This window comes from Falco rusticolus, chromosome 2 (genome assembly GCF_015220075.1).
Source record: "Falco rusticolus isolate bFalRus1 chromosome 2, bFalRus1.pri, whole genome shotgun sequence".
In the NCBI taxonomy this organism is placed as follows: Eukaryota; Metazoa; Chordata; class Aves; order Falconiformes; family Falconidae; genus Falco; species Falco rusticolus.
In genome coordinates, this window is record NC_051188.1 from 32,521,446 (window position 1) to 32,549,177 (window position 27,732).

Consider the following 27,732-nt stretch of genomic DNA (forward strand, 5'->3'; position numbering starts at 1 on the left):
TTCGATCATAGTTATTTGCACTCTGAATATTTTATATTTTTGCTACTATAGAATAAGTTGTTTTCTAAATAAGTATTAGTTTTGCACATAAAATGTCACAAAACTAGAAGTCATGTTTTAAAAACTTCATGAAAGAATCTAAAATCAAGTAACAAATGCTAAAATTAAATTAAATTCACTTGGAAGTCAAGATAATCGATTAGGGAATTTTTCAATAGATATTCAAAATTTTCCTAAACTATACACTTCTCCAGCCACTGGGGGATGTCTTTAATGGAATTTTCGTTTTGTGAGATTTTTACAAAAAAATATTTGTATTTCTGAATCAGAACAAAGGAGTTAAAATGACTCCCCCCTCAGACTGGAAGTCCCAGCTGTGCAGCAGAAGAAACATTGAAAGATACTTTGTATGATTGTTAGTATTGTATTAATCACTGTCTGTCCTCTGGGAAAGCCAGTATTATACACTGACATTTGTCCTTGTTTCCCACTCCACGTGTGGAAAGCATCTGTGTACCTCCACTATTATGTCTACAGAAATGCAGACACAGCTAAGCTCCATGCACTAGTTCTGTGGGCTCTAGATCCTACTAGCAAAAAGCATGTAACCCAATCTCCTTTCATTTCTGTGGGGTGGGGAGGTGGGGGGGTGGGGGAGGAAATCAGTCTGGAAATTTGATTTGCCTCGAATCAGCCATAAACCATTAAAAAGCACAAGCTTCTTAATTTACACAGTCTCAAAACTGCAGGCACTTCTAATATAATTTCTACCCTTTATTCAGTGGTGACAAGTCCTGAGGGGGTAAAGGAATAGGGTGAAGCAGTGACTGTTGGCACACTCTCTAGCCTAATTATCACTTAATCAACCCTAGCAGTGTCAAAAAAGAAACACAGAAATGTCAATCCATTTTTGACTCTCAGCTCCCTCGTGCCCCAGAAGGCCCCCTTGTTTTAAGCATTTTAGAAACAATTTGTGGGACTCCGAGCTTTTGCTTATTATTATTTTTCATCCTTTTCTACTACTACTAGTTTTTGCACTTCAAAACTTTTTGTACAGATTGCCAACGAGCAACCTGTTAAAGCCCAGTGCTGCTTCTAAGACTTTTCCCAGACTGTTTACCTCTAGGCTGGAGAAAATAGGAACCTTGAGCATGGGCGCTGAAGACAATAGAGCAAAGCAAACGAGTCTTTATTTCTTTTGAAAGGAAGTGGAGAGAAGATGGATTTGAATCTACTGGATCATAAGAGAGATGAAGAAAACAGAAGGCCACCCTTATCCCGAAGATGGAACTCCATCACAGCCCCAAATCCTCTGACTTTGAGGAAGGTCATATTGCTGATGAACTTTGGTTTTGCTCCTGAACACAATAGTAGCTTCTGAACAACACCCCAACTTTTCTGGGATGCCCCTCACAGTTTCTAGTCCTCATGCTTACAGAATTGAGCCATCACTTTTTAAACAGTTGATGGCTCCTCTGCTACCTATACTGTGCAGAGGGAAGTGTTTTCCCTTAAGAGACAGCAAGGGCAATGGTGTGCAAAGGAAATTACACCATGTTACATCTTCAATGGCACAGGCAGAAATAGAAGGGCAAGAGATGAAGCACATTTTTATTTTGGATGGTGCTGAGGCAAGGGGGCTGGAGAAAAGGAGTACTCACACTGATTTGGGCTGAACATCAAAGGGACATCTGGTTAAAAAGGTCTGTATGCAGAGGCTGTGAAGGGCAGAAGCCAGGCATAAAAATAACTGGCGTTAACAGAATGTTTCTATATTGTCAAAGAGCTCCCCTGCTAATTGCCAGGCTTCCAGTCCCTGTACATATTATTTTGCACACAACCTACTTTCTGAAGTGAACTAAAAATTATGCTGTGGGGTGAATCGGACGTTGGCTAGTAGAGTGTGCACACTACGGAGCAGACGTGAGCAGTGAAGGAGCTCCTTCACCCTCTCATCATCCTTTATCACTGCTCTGGAGGCTCTAGGGTCTTCCAAAACTTACACTAAGCCCTTGCACACACATGTACATCACTTAAACATGAGCGTGAAGGTTAAAATGTTATTTAGCCTTGAAACAGACACTAAGAAAACAAAGATCTTGCTGATCTTTTTGGTATCTTTTTGGATACCACTAACACACCTCTCTGCTGCTACTGGGAGACCCCTGGCAACAATACAAGGAAACAGTGCTGGAGGTGATTCAGCACAGAGCCATGAAGCTGAGGAGCAATGCCTGCCGGCTTGCTCTGGAGCTCCAGCCTGATTTATCCCACCATTGCATGAGCCTGTGAAATGCTAAGGACCAGCTACATACAGATTCAGGACAGAAGCTGGAGTTCAAAGGCAGCTGCATAGATATGACAATGTTTACAGGTTATATTTGTCTTTGTGCTGAAGTCTGTTCTCTTCATACACAAAGCAGAGCCTGAAAATCTCTGTCTTAGTCATGAAGGGACCAGGTCGGTGGTACTCAGTTCTTAGTGCACAACAGTCTCAGGGCACAGTCATAGTGGCAAGACAACAAAACAGAGAACTGGGACATGTTCTACCTATGTCTCAGGGTCCTCCTTGGAGACTGGGCTCCTTGGACATTGTCTTCACCATCTGCCCAGGATGGATCTTCTCAGAGTAGGTGAGGGAGGCAAACCAAGATACACTTTGAGTTTATGGTGTGCTCCTGGCACCATGCTGTGTAAATGACACCTGGTCACTCCAAAATGAGATATGACCGTTCCTCCACCATTTGTGGTATATGGACATACACACGTTCTGTTTTGTGTCTCTATAACAATTTCTTATGGACAGAAAAAAAGGAGAGGCTGCGCAGACAGATTTCCTCAGGTGTCTTGAACATGGTAGACATTTCCAGGTTCAGACTAATGTTTCCAGGTTTCTGGTGGCATTTTCCAGAGTGTTCTATATACACTGCCTGAGTGTGCTAGTGAAATGGGAGCCATTGCGCACTCAAATCAGTCTTCATCAAGCTCCTTAGAGCCTTAGCATCAAGCCACTGTGATAATGCTTGCAGAGCAAGCAAGAGGGGTGTGGAGAGGGGAAAGATGTGTGGTAACTTGTTTCAGTGCCTGGCAATCACCTCTCTAGAAGATAATAAACATGATCTTTGCCAGGCAAGTTAGACCTGAGGAAAAGAGTTTATTTTTCAGAATTTAATTTTGTTTCTTTACGACCATTAATTGCAGCTCTGTGTGGAGTGTATGGAAACCAGTATTGCAGGGCAGGAAGTTAATATCACTGTTTTATTTGCTGTACTTTTAGATGAAGCCTCTAGCAGAGTGGCATAACCTGGCATCTTGAAGAGCCAGGGTGATGCGTGATCCCTGGTCAGACACTGGCTTTTCACCTTGAGACATACAGCCAGCTTGCCAGATCTCCTGCCAGCATGGAAGGAGGACTGTCCTGCCTTGCTTTAATGCTAACCTTTCCCAAAGGATTTATGAGATGGTGGTTGCTGATGCTCTTCATTCACATTAGACCCCGAACCAAGCTCCCCTGAAACCCTAGTTCCTGTGAAAAAATTATTACTATGGAATTGAAAATTCTAATTACCAAAAAAGAGAGGAATTCAGAACTTCTATGGGTTTATTGAAGAGTTAGAGACATGGCCAAATAAGCCAGAAAAACTCTGAAGTTAGATGGCAAATAAAACCATAAAACCTATTCCGAAGAAAACCCTTTACTAAGCTTTTTCAGTTACTTTGTAGGTCTGTCTCATGAGTGTTTGGGTGACTGGAATAGCACCCACCAGATCCATTAATTGCATCAAATCCAGGTGCTTGCTTGAAGCCAACATTTAACCATGCAAATGAACATATTTGTGTTCAAGGTAAATTCCAGCAGCTACTCACATGTGCCAGCAGTCGCTCTGTGTCTGCAACTGCTCTGCTTTCACCCAAACAAGTTTTTGCATGTGCATCCATCGTGCCCATTTATGAAAATGTCATTTGTAAATATTTACTTATATTTAATAACTTCTATTAACGCCCCTCAAGAAGATGTTACCACTGCAGCAACTAGCTCAACATTGGCAAATACCTAGGTTGAGATTTAATAGATACTTCTCTGCGGTGAATACCAGCTTAAACAGTTCCTACCCCTACTCTTCTTGAAGTATCTATGTTAATACTATCCTCTTATCATTTCCTTTTCATCTGTAGCCAAGTAAATATCTTTAAATAGACTCTAGTAATGTGGATTGTGCCCTACACAGAGTCTTGAAATTGGATCACATTTCAACAACTTCAATATTTTATCATTGTATCATAGTTATCATTAATGCCTGGATCTGGAAATCAGTGCTGCTGGAGCTTAGATGACTTCTCAAATTCATGCACCGTAGTAACAAAGATAATAAAATCCTTTGTCACCTCAATCACTTTAAAAAAAACCCACCTTTCTGAAGTTATGTCCAAGGGTAATGGCCTTAGCAACGAAGCCGTTGACCCAGAGGCTATTTTGTTGTGTCTTTAGCCAAGACGCCCTCAGCTTGTCAATTCGTCTTTCCTGACGGATCAGTGAAACACAGAGAACTCCTCATTTTCCTGGGGTTTCCTTCAGAGTAACAAATGGATAGGGCCAGCTCCAGCTCTGCCAGATGGTGCTGCACATGGACATTCATCCATCACTGGTTATCAGCAGGTACCCTGCTGCCCTGCACAGGCTTGCCACTGTGCAGGTCACATCTGAGACAATTACACATCGATAGCCTGTTTGTAGAGAACTGCAACAGGGCATGGCTTCACTCCACACGCTGTTGCATATGTTTCATTCAGTATTCAGGTGGGGACCATCCAAGGCAGTCAGTACTTAGTCTGTAGCCTTGGCTGACCACATTCGATGGCCAGCAACGACAGATGTTATTGTTCTTCTTCCATAAGAGACTTCAGGTCAAGTCTTGTGTGTTTCCTATGAATTGACAGTGATTTTCTGCTAGAGCCATCATACTCACATCACCAAACTGTCCTTGACAGGGCCTTCCCTTGTTCTTGATTACATGAAAACCTTGGTTAGCAGAGCAGCAGAGATGGGAAATTTGCACATACCATGTAGTCTTTATTATACCAATACCGACTCCCATTTCCAGTTCACATGGGCTTGTGGGATGATTCATTTCAGTCCACTGCACAAAGGTACTTGTGGGATCTTCTGGGACACAACTCGTCATCTCCTGAGAAGCCAATTTGTCCACCAACTTGTGGTGGGTCAAAGGCTTCCCAACTAGATTAACTTCTAGCCTGAAGATGCTGTATCTGCAAGCTCCCCTTCGTGTAGGGGGAACTTTTATCAAACACTTCTACTGCTGAAAGTTACCACAGATTATTGCTCTTTGAGGCATTCTCCAAGAGTGGCTGTTCATTGAAACAGGGTGATGTACGATGCTGAAGGTTATTTGCAAGGCTTGAGGATTATTGTGGTGCTAGTTTTGGGAGGGATGATATCCCTAAGAGTCTGCTCCTGGTTTTGATTTGGTTGTTCTGCTATTTTAAATAATACAAACAGCTCCCAGGGGAGAGGATGAACTTAGTTCTCCCTGTTATTCACTACTACTAATAAATACCAAATGGCAAACAGCAGCTAGACTGGAGGATACCCTGCCCTCCCACAGACTGTGAGATCCCCCAGCGAATGCCACCACTGCCCACTAAAACAGAAACATCAATCATTGCTGAAAAGGGTTTATTACAGCTATCCTGGGCTTCCCTGCATAAATACAGAGCAGCCAGACCAGAAGCAGCGGGCTCCTAGCAGTGAGCTTGCTGGGGAGGGAGAGTCCTCCTGTGAGGAAGCTCTGGGATGGCTGTCAGAGCTACTGGGAAGTCATGAAGGACCAGCTCAGTGCTCTGGTTTCACAGCTAGAAAAGAGTGCAGGGCTGTGTGCTGTGATGGGTAAACAGAAATGAGCTCGTCTGTAAGGAACACATGACCATGCAGCGTGTTTAGTGAGTCAAATTCCTAGAAAGAAAAAAAGGGTAAAAATCTATCAACATGACTCCTTAATTAAGCAGCTTTTGCTTTCTTCACACAGAAGGCAAATAAGCCAGTGCTGGGAAAGGCTATTCTGGTGTCTCTGCAAAAAAATCGGAGTGAACAAAAGCAAGCTTCCCTCTCCCCCATCTCTCTGCAGAGACTCAGCATTCCTCCCCTGATGTTGGAAATAAAACCACCACCTGCGGGAGCTGAGCTGCCTGGAGATGCCGCCGACTCTGCTTGATTTGTTTGCTGGCTCGCAGGCAATCTGGCAGAGCCCGTCCACCTGCCAGGTTGCGGGGGCTTGGCGTGCCATGTCGGCGGTGCTGTTCTACCTGCCAGCACCCTCCTCCCCTGCCCTGGCAGAGCAGCCCGCTGGCAGGGAGCATGCCGCAGCCTCCCACTGCCCGCTGCCCACGCTGCTGAGGCTCGCCAGCACGGCCAGGAGCATGACTTACCTCTGACTCCCCTCCGGTAAGCACAGAGCTGGACACTGCTTGTCCTGTGAACGGGGAAATACAAAGACCTGAGGAGGTTCCCTGCTTCACACTTCCTACCGACCTCCTTGCCATCTGCCCCAGCTCCAGGAGATAACATCATGCTGGGAGCTGCCACTTCTGCTGACAGGGAATGACCAGGGACCAGGGACAGGCAGGCTTGCCTCCATGCACGTCCCTCTGTGTGTGTGTGTATTGGCTTTTTGTGCTCCAAACTCAAGCATCAAGTGTGACAGCTCCAGCTGAGCCTGTGCAAGTCCCTCAGGTAGTAACTGTGACTTAGAGTGCAAAAAGATCAAGATCAAATGATTAATATAACTATTCTTTTCCCTAATTCATTAAATGCTCCCAGCTCCACAAATGAAGCTGAAGAAGCAGCCTAAGTTATTTTGCAGCTGCTGCTGCTGCAGCCTGGTTCTTCAGCAGCCCTCTCTCAGTGAAACCATCATCCTACATGCTTTGGGATTTCAGCTCACAGATGACCAGCCAGTTGCTCTCCTATGGTGAAAAGGAAAGAAGGACAGAGAGAACTTTGTGGATTCATCAAATCATATGGATGTCTCCTCAGCTCTTGGGCTTTTCTGCAGAAAAGCATCACGTGGAAATCTGACATTGGGGCTGTGTGAGCAAAACCTTGTGTGCTACAGGGCTTGATAAGGGATTTGAAGTACTTCAAGGCATTATCTTGGCCTTTGAAAGGCAGAATGGGCAGTTTTGTAGCCTTCTGATAGGGCTACAAAATATTAAAAGTATTTGAAAGCAATCTAAAACTCACCAAACTTCAGACCCACTGTCAATACAGAAAATGTTTCTGGCCAGCCTCTGGTCAGGCAGCCACTAAATGTTGGCTCCAGAAGCACAGATTCCTCCCCACTGTCTTGTTACTGGGCAGCTTTGGGAAACCTGGCTTCCCTCTCTCTGCCTCCCTTACCCCCCAGGCGCATTTTGTCTCATCTCTGCTGACCTGAGGTTTTCCTGGGTAGAGGTCCTTTCTTACCCATCTTAATATAGCTCCAAAACTGCACTGATTGCAGCTTCTTGGTGCTACTTTTTATAAATGAGTCAGAGAAAACAGGGCTAGAAGAGACCTTGAGAAGTCACCTGGTCCATCTGTCTGTTCTACAGTTGATCAACAGAGTCAGATACTGATCTAATCTGTGCTGGACCTCTGCCACCTCCTGCTCTGGCACCATGATGGAGGCTACGCTCCCTGATAAGCTGTTCCATGGCTGCACTATCATCTTTGCCATGAGAATTTTTTCCCTAGTACCTAAGCAAAATCTCTCTTTTTGATAACTGAAGCCACTTCCACTTTGTCTTGTCCTCCAAGGACATGGAGAGGACACCCTTCTTGCTAGCAATGTTTATTCTATTTGAAAACTGGTACTATATCCCCACCACCACCGCTTTGGTCATTTCTTCCAAAGACTAAACAATCCCAGAGACTTCCCTTACAGGTATCAGTGACAAAAGCAGCAAAGTCTTGACAATAATTGTAGGCCCAGTAAAGGGAACCTTTAAGTATCTGTATAAGTAGCCAGTGAATTATCCAACAGCGGAATACCCAACCTGGCAGGGCAGAACACATCACTTGCACGCTTGCTGAGATCCACCACTGTCTGGCTCCAGATATGCCTGAAACCCAAAGTGAAACTCAGCCACTCAGACCTCACAGAAAGCTTGCACAGATGTATGCAAATCCGCTGGCTTCATGCTGCTTTGCTTAGCGGCAGTTGGATGTGGGCGTGATGGCTGGCTAGGGAAGGTGAAGGAACAACAGCCGCTTTTGCACCTGGATGGGGAGAGGCTGTCCTGCCCCACCGTGTCATTTGAGTTGCCTGAGGCCAGCTGGCAGGGACGGGATGGGACGGGACGGGATGGGATGGGACAGGATGGGATGGGGTAGGGTGGGGGAAGGTCTGAAGGGCAAGGAAGTAGCAATGTGAGGAGAAACACAGAACTGGAAAACCATAGAAAGAGCTGCAAAATGTCTGTGCAGGCCATTGGACTGTGAAGGAAAGTGAGGACTGCTCTGGTTTCCTAACTGAGCTGTGGTGCTTGGCTGGATGGAGGGCCCTGCTTCACTGCTTTCCACAGTGCACATGCTGCTCATGCTGCCTTTTTGCTCCTGCTCCTGCTCTGAAGCAGTGATGGAGTCATGGTGTGCCATGCCAAGGACTATGACAACTCTCCATGGCTTCCCTCTCCTGCCTTCCTTGACAGTGCAGACTCAGTGCCTGGTAAGGGCTTGGAAGAAATTAGGTATGAAGCAAAACAGTCCTGCTGCCAAGTCAAGGGAAACAAAGCCAAAAATTGACGTAACGTTCAAAGAGTACATAAATGGCACCATTAAATTGCCCTTCTTTATCCTAAGATCCAGGAGCTGCAAGATGTCTGGAATTTGAGAAAAGCATCTTTTAAGCAAGAATGGGAGTGACTAGTAGTCAGCATATTAATTCACAATTATAGATATGCATCAGACTCAATAAACAACAAGCCTTGAAAGGGCCAGGTCATGCCCTGAACACCAACAACATCCAAAATGATCCTGGGACTCAGGACACATGGCAAACTACCAAACTACCTGCAGGGATGACTCCCTGTTTTTTACATGATTTCAGGACAGCATCATTAGACACTACCCAGCAGTACATAAAGTCAAGATGTTCTGAGCTGACGTGCAAGGCACATCCCTTGCATTTACTCTGTCCCTTATCATGAATATACCAGGTAAGACCTGGGTTATCCTTAGCGCAACCACCACAAGTTTAAATAGAAAGTCCTTTTACTGTCTACATTTTGTAGTTCTTATCTAAGCATTGTATCTTATACAGCCAGGACAAAACTGCACTGTGGAAATCATGTGCTAAGCAGAAGTCCTTGCTGACAAGCAGCTTGCAAGCCCCCGATTTCTTTCAGAGCCATGACCACTTCTGACCCTTTTTCCATGTGACTTCAGGTCATGCTGGGTTCTCAGTTTGAAAAAATTGTACTATCAGAGAAACTCCAGATGGAAGGCTGTTTGTTTTCACCTTCCTCTGAATGCCCTGTCAAGCAATTTGCTGCTACTCAAAATCTAGACAAACAAGATAACCGCATGCGCAAATCCTGTTTGTGCTGTTGGGCTTCTTCCCTCTAAATATAGCTGGGTGGAGGAGACCTGACTGATAACACAGGGAGTCCTCTGCTTATCTGCACCTCAGCCTTGGCACCTGCAGGGGCAATAAGCCATTTTCCTTGAGTTGTTCCACCAGACTCAGATTTTTAAGGGTGTAAAGGCTGAGAAAAGAGTCAAAAACATTGCTTGTGCTTCTCTTGCAGTCAGTGGAAAGAGGGAAGGACTCCACAAGGATCATTCATCCCACCTCTCTCAGATGCCTTTTTGAGGATGGGGTTGCTCACTCTCAGGCGCCTCCCGTTTTGGTGACAGACCTGGCTGCTCCTCCCATGGCAGGGAGACTCCCCATCCCTCCCACTGGCTTCAGGCTGATGGAGCCACACTCTCTCACTGCAAATTCTTATCTCACTCACTCCATTTTAAACCTGGAACTGCTCCATGAAAATTAAAGGCTCATTTTCACAGGGGTCTTCCAGCTGCTTCGCACAAACCCTCTGTCAACTGGCTAGTGAAGCTGGGTTTACAGCAGGCTAGCTCCAGCTGAGCAGGTTGTCCAGCCTGACCTGGTAAAGTGATTCACACTAGTGTAGCATTGACCAGGTGGGCCAAATTCTCTGCAACTTCTATTTTTTTTAATAGCCTTTTATCCATAGCATGAAATGTTCCCTTGGGAAACTCATTCTTCTAGAGTTTCCAGAAGTTTGGGCAAGAGCATGTGTTGGCTTTGAAATCCCTTAGTGGCTCAGCTCCCCAACAGAGACCAATATTGAGGGGTTTGGATGTTTTTTTGTTGGGTGGGGCTTTTTTGTTTAATTTGGTTTGGGGTTTGGAGGTTTTTTGGTTTAATTTTTTTTTTTTTCACTTGCACTCTATACTTTGACTGTCCCAGAAACTAGAGATGGCTGAATTTTCAAGTCTCTCTGTGTCTCTTCCAGAGAATATTTCCATGTAATGCCTAAGCCACACAAACAGACCAACTGTGCAAGAATGGAAAACCTGTTCAGGGCTCAGCTAGGCTTTTTCTGTAATGTCCTTTCTGGGAGATCTTGGAAGAGATTGTCACAATGGCCACATTTTTGTCTTTTAACAAACATGCCATATCTTGGCTCCATTTCCTCCATTCCTTATCACTATTTTGTTAGCTTGAAGATAACTTCCAGGAGATCTGGTCTCACCTTAAAGTCTGATCAAAGCAAATTCCCTGGTTTTTTAAGAAGTTATGGGGGGAAAGGGTGGATGTCTTTTTGTCTGGTAACAGTTTATTTTAATCTGACTGTTTTCTCCTTTTGTAATCCATGAGCACTCATGTTTTTAGAAGGCTTGCCAGTTATGATAGGTTTCCTTGACGTTACTGTAAGAGACAAGGCTAAACACAGCTGTCTGGTGCCTGCGATCCTTAGGAGTCCTGCAGGACCCAAGTCAGTAAAAATAAACTGAACTTTAGACATGCTTAAGCCAAGGGATTTTTCAGCCAAATCCTTTGTAAATAGGCAAAAAGTCCAAGTAGATATGGGGGGACAAATTCGTGTCTGGGGTCACTCCAGTAGGTTCACTGGCACTCTGCTCAGGATTCATTTGCTGCAGTTCATCCTCTACAGAAATCCTTGTGCTAGGAACAAGCAGTATATTAATCAAAAACCAAGGTTCAACTCCTCAACTTTTATGTTCATGAAAATGAATAGAGAAGAACAAGTAATAGAGATAGCATGCATCTAAGTGTCAATATAATACCGCATTTGATGAGTTTTCATTAACTGCCAGAGCTGAAAAAAAACATTTCAGGAAAATACATACCAAAACACTTTGAAATATTCAGAAAGCATGTGAAGATGAATGTTTGTGAGAAGGAGGTAGGCACCATCCTGCATCATCTTTGATTTTCAATCCACATTTTCATTGTTCACCCAATTTTTAGAGTAGGATGATTCAGCGTGGTTGAGTCATAGGCTGGAAGAGCATCCCAGACGTTGATTATTATCCCAGCACGACACCAGTGGAAAGTGTGTCTGAGCCTCCAGCAAGTCTAAATGCCCTACTTCTCCTTGTGGTTAGGTTATAGAGGGTTGTTATTGCTTGTCTCCAGCTTTTAGGTTTAATTTGTAGTGCAGAAGGAGAGACTTTCCTCCAGGTGGTAGTTCAGAAGAGGAGCTTAACTTAGATACTGTACAGTTGTATCTATATCACTCTACCTGGGCACACGTCCACATTCCTCATCTGGAGGCACACTCCAGACATGCCCTAGTCCAGGTGCTCACCAAACTCTGAACTTTTCTGTCACCCAAGTTTCCACAGAAAGGCAACTCAAACCAAATGGTAGCAACGGTCTGCTGTGAACAAGCTCCCAGTGAGAACGGAGGGTGGATCTAATCAGGACATGCCATCCCATGCACCTGTGGACAGGTCTGGCCTCTGGGCTAGTCTCTGGAATAGCCTCTCGTCCTCCAGCAGGGAAGGGGATTCTGAGGACACTGTGTTCCTATGTGCTAATGGCAGGTGATGCAAATATCCACCCTGTGCAATCCCTTGGCACGGGTGTAAATGACCATCTGAAACCCTGCAAGGGGCATTAGAAGAAATATGACACTTAAACCCTGTGTGAAGGTGGGGGGGACAGCTGCAGAAAAGCATTGCGACACAATGACATATCAGGGAATGATCTCAGAGGCATTGAAGAAGGACAACTGATGAATTGGGGAAGCTTTAGGAATTCTTCCAAGCACCAGGCTCTTGTTTTATTTCAAATGTACCACATCATAGGAAAGAGGCATGGTTCTGCAATGTTTCTCCTGGAGAAACTGGAATTAAATGTTATTCTTAGTAATAGTATATGCAGGTGTTCACCAGATATTAACAAATGTTTCACTATTAATTGCATGAGAGGTAGTTTCTACAGCAAACACTTCATCTTCTGATTCATACAGCACCTCTCCTGTTGCCTTTCTACCTTTTAAAAATGAATATGTCAGTAATGTAAAAAGCATACTATGCACACCTTTTACAAATGGATATTCTCCAAAACCAGCTGAAAGCCCCTAGATGACTTGGCTGCATCCCCATCAGGGAGTAGACATAACAGCATGTGGTTTAGGTGATCAGTACAGGACTTGATTTGTATGTAAATCAGTGAATACTCAAAGTAATATTCACAGCAAAACCCAGGAGAAATCTGCAGGATGATTCTGTTCACACACAGAGGCAGTGAGCCACCTGGAATACCGTGAAGAGGACTGGTTAAATTCATCACAGAAACTGGTCCTTGCATACAGGTCTCAGCAACCTTTCACTGTGAACAGCCGACCAGGTTGATGCCAGACCTATAAATGCACAAGCAAACACACACACTCACGTATACGCTCCCTTCTCACAAATGGAAGTCACATTTGTAATAAACACTGGGATGTGGGGGGCAATTTATACCTACCTTCACTGCTATTGCGTTACTTTTTAGAGCCAGGTGAATTCAACAGAAAATATCACAGCAATATTTTGAAGTGGCACACTGTGTTTCTATAAAGTGTTTCTTCATTAAAAATGCATTAAAAAACACTGAAGTCTGAGGTACATATCAATATTACAGTAGGCACTTGAGGTTTACTTTCCTAAGATTGATCTTGCTCCTGTGAAAAGTCTGCCTCAATAAACGCCAGCTGTTTGGTTTTGTTGATTTTTTTTTTTTTTTAAATTGCTGTGCCCATGTTGAAAAAATCTGTTTAAGAATATTGCAGTGTAAGCAATGCTCTTCTGTACGAACAGATCTATTTTCTGGTGTGGAGAAAAAAAAAATCAAAAGCTTAACATTATTCTTCCATGTTCAAAAACATGTATTTAATCAATAGATTTATCTGACTCACTGCCAGTTTGACACCACTGAAACTAGAGAAGTTGCAAGCTCGTGTATATGAGTTGAATTTGTTCCTAAACATAAATATAAATAAACAGAGCATCTGCAGCTACTCCAGATACACTGAAACGACAAAGGCTATCAACCCTTATGCTTCAGGGTACATAATCTGATAACCAGCTGAGGTCAGGGAGAAATATCCCCCACTGGTATAACCTTGACTAATTGGATTCATTATAAGCCTTTTATGTCTTTCTCTAAAAAATCTTACATTAGCCACTAGATGGACCAGTGGCCTGTTCTGGCATGGCAATTCCTGCATATCTAATTCACAGAACAGTTGGCAATGGGTGGTGCAGCTCCTGTAAGTACCACTGAATCAGCAGCACACCAGCTGGAAGGGACTCTGCCTGCATCCCCACGGTGGCACAGGGCACTCCAGATGACGCCTTAGTCAGGAGGTGGGAAAGAAGAGGAGGCTTTTTGCCATGGTGAACACATTTATGGAATATCTGATTCACAGACATCTGATTTATTTGATTTACAGGGTCTGAAGTACACGTCATCTGACCTGGCATCCAGACGAGGACAAGAAAATTAAAATCAGAATAGAATAGAATAGAATAGAATAGAACAGAATAGAACAGAATAGAATAGAATAATGTAATGTAATGTAATATAATGCAATGTAATGTAGCATCGTGTAGCATTGAACACATCTAAAGGTTGTGTGCAGGAGCAAGAATCCTGAAACAGGAGATGAGCCAGTGCTGGTCTGTGAAATGCTGGCTAACCAGATGCCAACCTACCTCCTTTATTCCACCACAGAGAACAGATGGGTGAGCTGGAATAAAATGCAAAAGAAAAGCAGACGTCCATGGTCAACTTTATACAAAGAACAATAAAACTCCTCATGACATTACAGAAAGCTAAAGTACGTTAATACTTTTCTAATGGTGCTTGCCGCAGAAGCGAAAGCTGCATATGCTTGTTAGCCACAAGGTGCTTGGGTGATTATCAGTGAAAGGGAGCAGAGGGCTGCATGTGATGTAATTAGGAAGGTTGCTCAGAGAGCAATTTCACTGCTGAGATGAGGTTCATGCTATTAGAAACAGAGATTCTCCCAGACTGTAAAAATAAGAAGACAGAGCGAGAGACTTCTGCTTCACAGCTTGCTGAGTCACAGGTTGAGGTATGTTTTCCATCCAAGGCTATTCTTGCTAATATGTCACACTTCAATGACACTTGAGGCTCAAAATGGAGCAATCTTGTTTGTCTGGCCACTTGCCAGGGTAGCTGGAGACTTGTGGACTGTGCCCTGACAATGGTTTACTCAATTAAAAGCAACTATATCCTCCTCCTGTCCCCAGGAGGAGAGGAGGTTGCAAAGCAGCATCTTCATGTCTCTTTATGTGGAAAACACAAGTACTCAGGCAGGAATAAAAACAGTGCACTCAGTTTCCCTTTACGCTTATCATTACCAGTGAACATAAAAACTGGAACGAATTTTTAGGTACTCAAGGAAGTTCCCAGTAGATAAGCTCATTTGTCATGAATCATATACACAGGCTGGCCCTGTAACAGCCGAAATAAACACTGCTGCCTCTGTTTGTCTCTGAGGAGCAACCCTGTTGACAACTGTCTCGCCATTACAATGCACAACAACATTCAGGCAGCTGAGGTAGCCCTGAGAGGCTGGAGTTCTTCTAAAACATTATGTTTTCCTCATTTGATGATTCTCCTCATATTTGGGAAGTTTTGACAAAATCCTTCTAGTAAAATGGGACCCTGGTCTTGCTTGTGCAAAAGGCCGTTTCTCATCTGCTAGAAGATGGTCAGCAGGTGAGGGTGGCTCACAAGCAGCTCAGACCTACCTCCCAAGCCGAGTGTGCTCCATATAAATACCTCCACCCTGTGATGGCATGGGCTGCTGTGTCTTCTGCACCTTTCATGATGAAGAAAGCGAGCCAGAAAATCCAACATCTCTGTCTCTTATCTGCATAACCCTAATGTGTCAAAAACCAAATGGGACCTGTTTCCCGTTAGGTCTCCAAGGAATGTATTAGGCAATCTATGGTGCTTGAGTATTTGGAGATTTTTGGTGTTCAGATCATAGCAAAATGAGGCATCCTCTGCAAACTGGGATAAGCTGGCCTTGGTACAGCTGGGACTCAGAGTCTAAGCAATACCTTTTTCTTTTTTTTTTTTTTTCCCCTGGCATGGGCTGTGAACATCAGAGGAGAGTCAGAGGGAAAGGACACAGCCTTTCAGTCACAACGCAACTTTTGAAATCACCTTTGTAATCTTCTTTCCTTTTGATCATGATGAAATGCTGGAGCACTAGTCCTCCCCCAGCAACATTACCAACACAGATTCATAGAATCATTTAGAATCATTTAGATTGGAAAAGACCTTTCAGATCATCAAGTCCAACCGTTAACCCAGGTTAACCCAAGCCAAGGCCACCACTAAACCATGTCCCTAGGCACTGCATCCACACATGTTGTGGTCAGAAGGGCAGCCATGGCATCCATCCCCAGGCAGATCCATGCAGGTGGGCTATAGAGCCCATACGATGATGGCTACAATCAGCGGAGGTGAAAGAGACACATAGTAGGTCTGTAACCCTCCATTAAGTTCCCTGATCCATGACCTAGGGGCAAAGAAGGTGGCACAAAGAGGCAGCATGCATGTAGCTAAATGTTGATGGGGTGAGTAATTACTGACTCACCAGCTTTCATTGCTTTTCAGGGTTTTTTTGGGGAGGGTGTTTGTCTGCCAGGCTGAGAGCATGGGAAAGCCAAATCCCACATTTCTCCATGGGGACCGGGAACCAGCAAGGTGTTGGCTCATTTGGTTTCACTCCTGACCTCCTCCCCACAAACTGAAAGGGACCACCAGAAGAGAGGCAGAGTTCACAGTTCCCAGGGTGTCAGAGTCGACACTACTGCATTTCACTGCATTTCAGCCCATTTCTGATTCAAAGGGGGATTCTGTTTCAGACAACCTTAGGTCTCAGGCACAAGAAGATGAAGTTTGAGGCTTTTTAAAAATAAGCGTGTAATTAAAATGATTCTGGTACAAATCAGCTCTACATTCCGGAGAGGATGTGGAAGAGGAGGAGGAAGGGAGAGGACAATGAATTTATAATCTGGCTTTTAGTGAGGTGTAAATTAACCACCCAGACTCCCACCCCTTGCACCACAGGCAGGACACCGGCCGGTGGCGGGGGCAGTGCATTTGTTGTTCCTCCTTGCGCAATGACTGTGTGTCATGTACTTCACAGGCCTAACCATGACTGGTATAATTTTTAAATCTTGCCTGTTGCTTTTTTATGTTTTCAGATCAGCTATGCATTTCATCAGCCTCCTGCCCACCAGCAATTACAAAATATGAGCCTTTGTGGGAAAGCAGAGATGTAGAAAGAGTTTCTTATGAAACGGTGGCTGGGACTGTTCCAGACACCTCCGGCCAGCTGCTCTCCAGGCAGCAGCTTTGTGATACAAGGGACAGTAAACATCAGCTTCGCAAAGTCAGGCGGTTGGGCCTTTTGGCTTCAGGCCCACTGAACAAGTTCTCCTGACTACTGAGGCATGGCTCAGGAAATAAAAGGGCTCTTTAATGCTGGTATCTTTGGGCGCCTCTGTGCAATATAGCTGGAATTGGTCCAGTATTCCTACCTGCTTTGCATCTTAGGGTATAAAGCAAATCCAAACACATCACTCCTTTCCTGGTGCTCGATTTTCATTGAAGTATCTCCTGCTATTAATTCTGCCCTGCCCAGCCTTGAACAGTGCAACGTCACCAGGCAGCTGTATTGCTTGTGCTAACTAGAAATAGATAGCTCTGGTGGAGGGGCAGAGACGGCAAAATTATCTTTTTTCCAGTCCGCAATGCAGAAACTGTACCCATTTACATAAATTCTACCTGCAGAAATTCTGCATCTTGCAATTTCCTCCTGACTGACTGTAATGTCAGCTGGGTCAGAGGAAGGCAACACACACGTGCAAGGTGCTTTATATGGGTGCGGCAGGACTCATATTCTTGAGCGGCCTTACAGTTGAACTATAGAAAAGGCACAGATGGAGTCAAAAAGGTGATCAGCTCCTCTTTATGGAGAAAGTAAACAGGTTGGGATTCTTCAATCTGGAAAAGAGAATGAGGTGAAATCTAAAATCATGCAGCTTTCCAGGCAGACCAGAAAGTGTGCAATTGCTCATTGCAGGGAAGGAGGGGGGGACACCAATTTAAATGATCAAGCAGAACATTTCAAGCAAACTAAAGGGAATACTCTTTCACACAGCCAATAATTCAGCGAGGAGAGTCACTGTCGTAAAATTTTCACTGCCATAAATTCACTGCCATAAACTTTTGGAAAGCCAAAAGTAAAACAGGTCAATGAAAGAGACTGTGAACATTGGGTCTGAAAGGATAAGGTGAGCTCACTGTGGAGAATAGGTCCAGAAGTCCCCAACATACAGATTTTATTAGAGGTTAGCTAGATCCACTCTCCTTGCCCTCCTTCTTATGTTCTTTTTCAGCATCTGCTACCAATAACTGTCAATGACATGACACTATCTTGATAGACTTTTGATTTGACTCCGTGCAGCCACTCTTAAGTGATTTAATGGACCAGCTCCTCTTTGGAGTAATTCCAATGTCTTCAATAAATTTGAAGCAGAAATTATTTCCTACATGTTTGACAATTCCCACTTTGTTTCCATTTCAGTATTTCCGAAGGCTTAAAAGCTGCCCTTAGCCTCTGAACTTTTCCTTTGAGTTCATGTCTTGGTTCTTTCAATTGTACTCAGTGTTACATTAAGACAAGCATTATATATACACGTGTGTGTGTGTGTGTGTGTGTATACACACATGGTAGTATTTTGTTCAATTGTCACAACAAATAGTGCCAAATGAGGGGCTGAAATTCTCAGATATCCTGATGATGGGATGAAGATATACTACATTACTGCCACTCTGGATCTGAGCATTTTTAAGTACCTGGCAAGAGGGGGCAAGTAAGCTGTAAAGGGCACATCCCTGTAGCAATTATGGGAAACACTTGGAAGCACCAGTAAAAGGGTTGGGTGGCCCATGGTCAGGTCCCAGCTCCCTGAGGCAGCTCCATTATTCTCTGGCTGTTTCTGTAGAAGAGGGAGGACCTAGAAGAGCTTCTGGTTTCCCAGGCCAGGTGTGCCCCCAGCTGTGCAACACTTCCCGATGGGGCACGGGCACCCACATCCTTCTCCCGCTCTACTCCCCCATCCCAGTTTCCAATGAAAGGCAACACTGAGCATCATGGTCCCAGCAGATCTTTGTGCCTCTGCTCACCAGCCTTTTTCCACTCAGCCTCTAACCATCATCAATACCATAAACTCTTTGGGGCAGGTGCTGTCTTGTCCCTTTGCACTGATACTGCCTAGAGGGGCTCACATGTAATCTGGACCTCTTATTCACCCCAAAGAACAATAACCTCCAACCTATCTCAAAAGTGTCTCCACCCTCTATTATGATAAGAGATATAACCACAGGAAGAAACCACCCCGCTGAGGATGGGGGTGATGCGCACTACTGATCCTCTGTGGTCCTAGCTGCAATGACAGGATGAAGTGCCTACTTCCACTTGGGGAGGTTGAGCAGCCCTGGGAGCCTGTGCAGTGGTGCGCATGGCAACCACAGGAACTCCTTGGCTATCACAATCTTGCTGACGGCTCTCCTGGGTTTCAGCCTCTCCTGAGGAAGTGATCTAGCAAAGCAGAGCAGGGATGTTAAATGCTGCATTATCATCTGTTGGAAAGGGCTACCTGTCAAGGCTAATGCAACCTATGAACCGAGTGTTCAGCAGTACCACGTACAATTTGTCAAGAACTACAGTATAAGTCCAGTTCTCCATCTGTTTCCTGAAAATGAGCTGGAAAGTCCTTTCTCCTAGCTACTGTCCTGCTTTCAAAACAAATATTGTGATTGTAAGGAGAGCCTTTGCCAAGCTGGAGCAGCAATTAAGCCAGAGCATCTGATCTCACCTTGACTTACTCTGTCACAATAGCCCTTTCTCATGATATTTGGCACTGGTAGAAAGGACTGTTTATTGAGAGCCACCGATGGCCTGGCTCAAAAGAGACAGCAGCTTCCGTTTTCATTTCCTGAAAGCAGGGCCATCAAAAGGGCAAAAGGTTGACGGAATAATTAAAAATAAAGATGGGCTGAACTTTTACTGGGAAGGAACTGGGACTGCCTTTCTCACTTCTGCCCACCCTCAGTCCCATGGCAATAGAACTGCTTGCTGCACAGCCACAAAATCCAGAACAGAGCAGTACCGAGCCCTGCTAGCGTTCAGCAGAGCTGACCTTCTGGGTTATGTCTTAGAAACCACTTGCAAAACCATTCTGTCTTCCATGTAGTTTCATCTTCCCTGGAAACTCATGAGACCTGACTAAATAGACCCCTGGGATCCTTTCTCCAAATGATATTTGTTGAAATTAAATTAATTTCTAATGGGAGACAGAACCGTTGCGAAGAATTGATGGTTCTTCAGACCCTCGGGACATCTGATTTCATGTACCTATTTGCATCAGTGTAGACAACTGTACTATCTCTTTACTATTAGTGCAGGCTTGAAGTTTGATTCTTGTCATAGATAGTAGTGATAAGCCTATTCAGAGGCTCCTTGTGTCAATTGGAAATTTTCCATTAATGTTAATGGACTTTGTCACAGTGTTAGGAAAGGGTACTTAGCAGGAAGAGATAGTTCCAGTAGGCAGCTATCCATCCATCTCTTACCCACACAATTACTATAATGACCATTCCTTACTGATTCGAGCTCTGCCACTATTTCTTCTTGCTTTCTGAGACTTGATTTATGCTCAAGAGTTTGAGACTTTCACCTGGCAGCCTTGCTTTCCTCTGGCTCTAGTTTTTATATACACTATTTAGTTTATCCTGCAGCCCAGTTTATCACAGGAGAAAATCCTCTTTTGTTGAATTATTATATCAACCAGACACTCCTTGCAATATGCTGATGCTTGTCCAGAATCTGAATGGAGCTGAGCCAAGCTGAATGATTCCAGGAGTGAGTTCACCCTTACAGAGCAACTCCAGCTGAAAGATTAAATACTAGATGGGCGCTTACAGTTGGGAGATTAATGGCACTGCTTCAAAATGTGTGGCCCTGTTGCGCATCCAGTTCCCACTAGTCATGTCAGAAAGTACATCACACACCAGCACTATCTACCAGTAGAATTTCTGTCACGCCACCAAGGCCAGTTTAAAATGAAAAATATTGCTAGTGTTATCTCCTGTATCCAGGGCTTGTACTTGCACAGGGAATTTGAGGCTGTGTGTAAAGCTATTGCTAATCTTTTAGTTGTTCCTGGTTGCATCTATGCTGTTGCTGTATTTACAGCTAAGTGTCGTGACAAAAAAGCTAGTTGGTGTTACAGAGAACAATTCCGCCAGTTCCTGAAGCCCTGCAAACTCAGATGTAAACCTTTGCTTGAAAAGATATTCTGAAACTCCCTGGTAATTATGTGACCAGCTTCTGAGCCATGTCCCTCCTGTACGACTGAGTAAGCCTTGCAAACACATCTTGACTAATGAGCATGACGATGGGACTAGGAGTGTCCTCTTTCTGGGTCTCCTCACTCTGTGAATGGGAACACAACACAGAGAAGGGCAATTTTGATAAGCACTCATGCCTTTGGAAGGGTGGAAAGTCCTCCAGGAAGGACTAAGATGGTCGGGGCAAGTACCCAGGGTGACAGCACTGAAGGGAGCAGCGTTTATGTTGCGTAGCTTTTGTTCTGCTTACCCAGATGTACAGGCACGGTGGAGGATGGACAGAGAGCTATGTCTGTTCTGAGCTGCCATCAACTGGTGGTGTATTGGATGGATTGATTGGATGGTATTTGCTGGACTTTTTGTTTTACAAAAATGGACACAGTTGTGGTATGTAAGTGCATGACCAAGGACAGTAGTATCTTTGTTCTTGACTGTACACGCCAGCCTTCAGAGTGGTTCCTACATAGATACACCACCACGTTTGTCACAGGGTGTCAGAGCCAGCGTCAAGTCATTGGTCCTACTTCCAAAAGAAAAGGAGCCAACCCTTAGCATTTTAACTAAAGATGTATCTTGGAAAATAAGCACACAACTGTCCACAGGGAGAGTAAGAGGAAATATGCAATTATATTTTTGGATTTCATACACACACATATATTTTACTTGACTTAGATATATAAGCATACATGCCAGGACATACCTGAATCATGTACACTTATAAACTCATGCATGCACACAGATCCATTTTCACTCATACACATACATATGTGTATTCATGCATGTACTTATACATGCACATATGTATGTATGTACATACATACACAATCTCCCAATGAGTATCATGGTTCTGTCCTGACCTGTTACAAGACAGAGGCAGTCTTTTGAACCTTAAGCAGTTGCAGATAAAGAGTATACCCCATTGTGGAACTAATTGTTTCTAACAGTTTTGTTTTAGCTATGGGATGGCTCCATTTTAAGATAGCACTAAAGGAAATAAAACATTTATACATTTGGGGGGGGTTGTGGTTTGGTTGTTTTTTGGTTGTTTTGGTTTTTTGTTGTTGTTTTTTTTTTAAGCTTGTTTTCTTTCTTTGCTCTTCTTTTGATTTCAGAACTTCAGAATATGTTCACCACCTCCTGGGCTCCTTTTCTGAGATGTCAGTTCTGCAGTTTGTCTAGGTTACGAATTGGTTTGCTTTGCAGGTTTGTAGCTCGAACCAGAACTGCTAGTGGGGAACTCAAATGAATAAAATTAAAAAGACCCTCCAGGCACCACATGAATTTATAGCACAGATTGCCAGTGCCACCTAGAAAAGAGAATGAGATCAAACACTAATCCATCTATGTCTGCAGGATGCTATGGAATCCAGCATGGCCAAAAATGGACACAGCAGCCTTTTTTAAATATGAGTTACATTTCTCATACATCAACAGAACAGAAGGATACAGACTAGCTCTCACAAGGCATTATGAGACTTGTGTATATGTTTGCATGTCTTTACTGCACGTATATGTTTCTGTAGTGAAGTTACTGTAGCCATGTTTTTTCTTAACGCAAATGACTTTAAAATGCTCTGAGAGTACATTTAATAACCATGTTCCTGTACAATGCAATTCTCTGTGTGAGAGCCATTGGTGACCTTCCCTTGCAAACCAAGATGTAATGAACGTAGTGAAAGCTGTACATGTTTCTATGATCCCAGCCAGTGGATTTATGATTTAATAAACAGCACAGGAAAAAAAAAATCAGCTAAAAAAATCCCTCCAGCCCTGCCAATCTGCCGAGAGCACCTAATTGCTCCAGAGCTCACAGTTTAATAAACTCCACCTGGTGTTGCTTCACCAGCGCCACTTTGTACATCTCTATTGCTCAGGATGTCTGAGGTTCATTTTATTGTTCTGAGTCTTTTGATTATGCTCAAGCTAAAATAAAGAATTGCAAATTCTAATTTGCAGTGACCCTGCTTTGTAAAAGGGCGTTGGGATGAGCAAAAATAGAGACGAGTCTCATGGTCTTGTGTTTTAAACCATTTATTTTCACTACAGTGTATAGTCTCAATTCTGCAAAGCTTCTTTACCTGTAAATTAAAGGTATGTTTAAGACCATTTGTTTTATCCAAATGTAACCATGTATTTAAATCTATATCTACACATAAGAGCCTGGCTCAATGAAGTTGTAAAGCAAAATGCGATAACTGAGTTTTCATAGCAAGTCAGAATGAAGCTGTAACACAGTTCTGAACAATATGCAAACTGTGACATATATTACAGTTAATGTCATCGGAGGAAGGGAACATTTCTGGCACAGCAAAAAGATTGACACTGACAGCTAATGGGGGAAAAATGCAAAACTCCTAAATCACACCAACAGCATACACGAAAATTGAAGCTGTCATTGTGCTAAGATCTCCAGAAAAGAAAACACAGAACTCTCCATCCCTGTAGCCAACATCAGAAAATGAGGCAGAAGTGTGAAACCAAAAAGGAGTATAAATTCATTCCAATTGCTCCCAGATACCTGATGCAGGGAAAAGAGGGAGATTAAATCAGCTGTATTGAAAGAGAAGGAATCCAATGCATCCAAAGTGGAGCACAACAAAAGTAAATTGAAGCCCACAATAGTGGTACTGAAAAATGGACAGTCTTTTCTAAAGGAGAACTTGATCTGAGTACAAGTAAAGTGAGTTCTTTGTTAGATTGGATTTAAGACGAGAAGGAAAAAACCTCATGGACAGACCACAGGAACAAAAAGCCTGATTTAATTTTAACAAGTTACAGTGAATGCTGCAGATGGAAGAATGACAGAGGTCTAAGTGGATAAGAGGTTAGTGTAGATTCCAGAAAAAACCAGCCTTTTCAGCCATTTCATTACATCTAACACAGTGCCTGCGGCTTGTTGAGCCATTTGTTTTCCCTTCCTTGTGAGCTTCATATTTATGCTAGTTCGATAACAAGTTTTGTGTGTACAGATGCTACAGGATCTGAAAAGGTAAAACTAGGAGAGATGCGACAAAAGTCATCATTTGCTTCTTCAGCCAAAAGTCTCCCAAAGAAGTGTTGGATATCCTATTGCTTCAAATGTTTACTACAACGGACACAGAATTGACAGCTGTGTATGAGCTTGCCCTGGCAAAGGAGTGGAGTGTGTAACCTCATCTACCCTTTCAGTCTCTGAGCTTTGATGATTCATATTCTGCAAGAGCAGCTTTGCCTATAAATAAAAGCAGGTTTAGCAAGTGAAACCAGTTAGCCTTTAAACACAAACTAAACGTGTGCCTCAAAAAAAAAAAAAAAAAAAAAAGAAGAGCTTGAATTCAAAGAGCAAACCCCTCTTGCTGTGAAACGCTTTCCAGAATTTAATTTCACATGTAGGACCAGTAGCACTCACAGCAGGAAGGCAGAATGAGTCATGTGGGGTTGTCGGGAATTAGGATGAGAAAGCATTGCAAAAGTACTCATAACATAAATTGCTTATCATTCTGTCCTTTGTTCTTCAAACAGAGATGACTTTGGCACTATATCCCATCCCAAGGAAAGAGAAAAACCAGGAGGGTGCTAGACAGAAGGCTAATCTCACCAGCACTCTTACCATCCTGAAAGGCAGCACAATTGTTTCTTATTCAATGCAGTAATGGAAGATAAAGAAGAGAAAACAATGTTTTTAGAAAGTGGGACTGCTTCTTTGTTGCCCTGTTTCTGTGTGAACCGATTTATTTCAGAGAGGATGAGAGAGCAAAACCATCATTCTGGTTTGACAGAGTTCCTACCTGTTTTCAGAGTCCTTTGCGCTGTTCTGCATGATAAAGTTCAAGGCAAAAGATGTTCACATATCTTGGCAATGACAGAAATGTAAAAAAAGGTCCATTCAGTTTATCTCAAATTTGGTCCCGCCTTGTTATTCATATCACTGCCAGTTCAGCTGAGAGCAAGGGAGCCGCTGAGGAAGATGGGGTTTTGCCCAGCTCCATCTTAGGGCAAGAGTACACATCCTCAAAGCGGTTTACACTGGTTGCCACTTTACAGGGGCTTTTGCTCCTGAAAACTCCTGCCCAAGTGAGTCCAGACCACCTATCTTGTGGAGAAAAAAACCTGAAATTCTTTGCACCACTTTTCTCTGGACTGGATGGTTGAAATGGTGTCTGTGCAATGGCAGAATAGCCACTGTTAGGGAATAGGTACAAGGATCAATTTCAGCTGCTTATACTTAGTTTTTTGGTGTTCCTAAGGATTGATGTTGTCATATCCTTTTTTTCCCCCCTCATTTTTTTTTTTATTTGTGGGTAGAAGAAAATATAGACATATATATGTTTCCTAAAAAGTGCCCGTTTTAAACAGGGCACCAGGCATCAAATGCTGATTCACAAACCACAAAGTCCAACATTCCCTTCCAGTGCAATATCAGCACAGGTCCTGATACACACATAGCATGGTATCAGATTAACTTCTTGAAAGGGAGAGTGATTTTCTTCCTGACGTGATAGGTAATTCATCTTTCTGTGAATCAATGAAATCAGGGCAAAGACAATCTGTACTAGCATAGTTTATCCTCCTCCTTCAGTAATGTGTATTCCTTATCTGCTTTTCCTGTTTCCCATAAAGCAATTACTTTAGACCAAAATCTTCCCTGATTCGGAGTAAACAATGTCCTGTCAAGCCTTGGGAAACATGGAGATGTCTCACTGTGGTGGAGGTCAGTCAGCGCCCAATGTTTTGTTCCCCTTGCAGAGAGCAGAGTCGACCATGGGAGCAGTGCAAAAGCCCAAGGGGTCTTCTCCTCCCCTTCGAAATGCCTGGGGTGGCATTTGTCCACCCCAGGGCAAAGGCGGGGAGAAATGCTCCCACCATGAGCCAGTGACACTTAATATCAACCTGCGCTGGCATGAGCAGCTGGACTCCATGGGGACCTGAGAACAGAAGCCAACAGTGAACACACTACAAATATCTTCAGATAGACATTGTCCTGGCTCTAAGATGTACAAATGAGGAAGACTTTTTTGACATTTGGGATGTTTCATTTAGATTGGGTATCTCCAAAATGGGTGCCATAAACTTGTTTTCCTTGGTGCCTTCCCTGCCTGTGGTATGGAAGGAATAGCCCGATGGCATTTCCCTTTGCTTTTGCCTGTCCGCAGCAAGTTTCTGAGTAACTGAGCAAAACAATGGTCCTCTGGCTGGTGGCTTGGGGCTGAACAAGTCACCTGCTTGGGGAAAGTGTCTGTCATGTGCAGGGATCTTCTGCTTTCACATGTGGTTGGAGAGTAGGAAGAACATGTCCCTGGTACAGCGCTCCATGACAACCCAGGGGAATACGAAGGTAGAGGGATAAGGGGGTATGGGTCTCTAATTCAGAGCATATTAAAAAGACAGTACTGGAAAATGGATCTGTATTTATGGGCATACCCCATAACAGAAGGATCGTATCACTTCATTCAGCAGTGGGAAACATAGGAATCCATATCCCAGATTTAGGTCTGGTTGTTGTACTTTCAGTGTGGAATTTGGCTTATTTAACTTATGGCATACACATGCGAGCCAGTCAGACTAAGCCCCCGTTATAGTCGATGGAAAGAAAGGCCATTTCCAAGCCACCATTCACCTGATCTGTTGTAAAAGATTTCCGCAGGCTGAGACAAATTGAACTTTTAGTGTCTTTCACCTGCAGTGATTGTTCTCTAATCTTCACAAGGTAAAACTGTTCATAAACCCATAATGACTCTCCAATAAATGCAGTCTCCTAGAAACAATCCCAGTAAAGATAACTTTTACTTTATTAGGCAGCTGCTTTCACTAAGCAACAATTTCTAGATAATCCCTTGAACATCACCTAACCTGCACCACAAATTAGCACTAAAGAAACCTGCTGGTGAGGTCATGTGTCTATAAATGGGATCCACACTCGGATGTTCTGCCCAAATCCCCATCCATATTACTATCACTGCCCAGAAGCACTGCATGGGCAGTGACCTCTGCCTACCTAAGTGGCTGAATGTACTTGTCCATCAACCCGCCACCCTCTCCCACCCCAAAGTCTGCCTTGTCACATATCTGAATTTCAGAAAGCTGAGATGGCACAGCAGCCCATCTCCTCCTGCTGCCACACTGGGTCACAGGATGGTGAGGAGCTCCAGATGCTCCCGGTGGATCACGTGCACCCTAAAAGGGCTCCTTTGAAGAAGATGCAACCAGGACAACAGCACAGTGCCTGGGCGACCTGCCTTACCTACCCCAGCTGTCAGCAGATCAGAGGATTCCCTGACCAGCTATACCCGCATGGCATATTGTGGGGCAGGAGGGACCCCACCGCTCTGCATTTTAAATGCATTAAGCAAAGGTGAATAGGAAGGGAGCCAGGTGGGAGCTTCATGCTAAAACAGACACGACCTGGCAGGTCTGAGGACTGGAGCAGAAGGTTTCAGGGAGGAGTTGTGTTTAACACATCTGAGCTGGAAGGACAGGTTAGTCATGCATATGGCCTAAAGCAAGGAAGAAGCAGATATGAAAGGGGAAATCCCAAAGAGAGGAGAGGTGCAGGTAAACACACCCCAATAAAGAAAACCCCAAACTTCACTTTGGGAAGGGCAGCTTGCTCTGGTGTAAGAAGTACACAAACAACTGAACATTTGTGAATGCCATATTTACCTTTTCCCTCATATTAACAGTGCACACATATTTTTACCTCTCGCCTAACCAGGGGAGCGGCTGGTCTGATACAGCATCTGATACAGCCTGATGC